A 2,500-nucleotide genomic window follows, 5' to 3' on the forward strand; every position below is an offset into this window, starting at 1 on the left:
GCCTGTTCTTCTCTATTTTATTAATAACTGTATATATCTAAACGACTATCTATCTATCTATATCGATCTAGCTATATATATATATATACTCTTATTTATCTCTATGTCTCTCTGTCTGTCTGTCTGTCTCTCTCTCTCTCTCTCTCTCTCTCTCTCTCTCTCTCTCTCTCTCTCTCTCTCTCTCTCTCTCTCTCTCTCTCTCTCTCTCTCTCTCTCTCTCTATATATATATATATATATATATATATATATATATATATATATACATTGCTAGATGTTTATCTGTCAATCCATCTATGTCTATCTATCTGTCTATATACGGTGAGATGCTTTTTGATTATCAGGGAGCTGAGCAAAAATAGATAGATAATAAGGTTACTGAAAATAGATACTTACATGATCATATAAATGACAAATAAACAAGCTCAACAGACTGGCAGATTTACCAACCAACAGACAGAAACCAGAAGAGAAGAATGAAGAGGAGGAAGAGGGTGACGGAAGAAGAGGAGGAGATGGAGAAGGAGGAGGAGATGAAGGAAGAAGAGCAAGAGGAGGAGGAGTAGGAGGAGAACGATAGGCAACAGAGAAACAAACAGATTCACAAACAGGCAAATAGATTTATAAACAGACAGATAGATTTCCAGCGAGGCAAAGATACCCTGATAATACTAACCCCTTTACACTGGTGGAGAGTGCGAAGGTAATCGGGTTTAATCGCTTCAATGGTAAATTACTTTTTTGCAATTAGGGCACAGCCGGAGTGTAGGCTTGTGAATCAATTTGTAAACCGTAGTACTATAATAGCATCACTCACACGATGAATAGAATTTAAACTGGCTATTTAATTCTCTTTTGATGGACTCCCACTATATGTTTCATTGATTTGGGGCTAATAAATAATCTATGAAATTGAGTGGGTGTTTTTTTTTCTTTTTTTTTTTTAGAGATGTGTTTATTGCAGTTGTTTGGCATGAAGTCCGCCGGGGTCAAGACAGGTCCTCGGTTGGTGTCGGACCCATGTCAAAATATCCAACAATGGGAATAAAAACAACAACAAAAATGAGTTACACATTTGCATACGTTAAAGCCCTGGCGTCGGATGGTACAAACCCAAGCGTAGTATGTGCAAAGGTTCAGTGAAGGAGGTGATGGATGCGTCCGTGTCCGATGTTGTGAACTAGATTGAGGAGAGGAATAGGAGGAGAGGGAGGAGAGGAGGAAGAGGGGGAAGAGAGGGAAGAGGAGGATGAGAGGGAAGAGGAGAAAGAGGAGGAGAGGAGAAAGAGGAGGAAGAGGGGGAGAGGAGGAAGAGGATGAAGAGAAGGAGAGGAGGAAGAGGGGGAAGAGAGGGAAGAGGAGGAGAGAGGGAAGAGGAGAAAGAGGAGGAAGAGGAGGAGAGGAGGAATAGGAGAAAGAGGGGGAGAAGGAGGAGAGGAGAAAGAGGATGAAGAGGAGGAGAGGAGGAAGAGGAGGAAGAGAGGGAAGAGGAGGAAGAGGAGGAGGAGGAGAAGAGAAGGAAGGGGAGGAGAGGAAGAGGAAGAAGAGGAGGAAAAGGGGGAAGGGGAAGAAGAGGAGGAAAAGGGGGAAGGGGAAGAAGAGGAGGAGAAGGTGGAGACGCAAGTGGAGGAGGAGGACAGTAAAGAGGAGGAGAGGGAAAAAGAAGACAAGAGGTAGAGGAGGAAGAGGAGAGGGAGTAGAGGGAAAAGGAGGAGAGAGAGGAGGAAGAGGAGGATTAAAGGAAAGAGGGGAGTAGAAGGGAATGAAGGAGGAACAATTATGGAGACGGAATAGCAGGGAAAGAGGGGAGGAGAGGGAAGAGGGGGAGGAACAACAGTGGGAGATGAAAGAGGAGGGATATAGAGGAGGAGAGAATGAAGAAGAGCAAAATAAATTATGATAAAGAAGAGTAAATGGTGGAAGAGGAGGTGGTGATGGTGGTGTAGGAGGAGGGGGAGGAGGAGGAGAAAGAGGAAGAGAAGGAGGAAGAGGAAACCATAATAGGAGGAGTAGGAAGAGGTAATCGATGACCAATAGAGAAGAAGGAGTAAAGAGAGGAGGAGGAGGAAAAAGCGTGAACGTGAACAAGTAATTCGTTGGGAATAAAATTAGAAAAAATACAGAAGAGTATGAGAGAGAAGAAGCGCAGAAGGAGAAGAGGAAAAAAGAGAATGGGAGGAGGAGGAAGAAAAGAAGAAAGGGAAGAAGAGGAGGAGAATAAAAGCAGATAGAAGAAGAAGAGGGACAAGAATAATGATCAAAATCAAGATAAGGAGAGAGTGAAAAAGAACTTGGAAAAGAGTATAATTGGATAATGGGAATAAAATGAAAGAAAAAAATAAAAAGTGGAAGGATGAACAAAAGAAAGGAAAACAAAAGGAAGTAGTTGATGGAGTAACGAGAAGATAAAATGTAAAAAAAAAAAGAAAATGACAGTGAAGGTGAATTACCAAAATGCACACACACATACACTCACTAATCCGATATACGAAGATGAAGAG

The sequence above is a fragment of the Penaeus vannamei genome, chromosome 5 (genome assembly GCF_042767895.1).
Source record: "Penaeus vannamei isolate JL-2024 chromosome 5, ASM4276789v1, whole genome shotgun sequence".
NCBI classification, from domain to species: domain Eukaryota; kingdom Metazoa; phylum Arthropoda; class Malacostraca; order Decapoda; family Penaeidae; genus Penaeus; species Penaeus vannamei.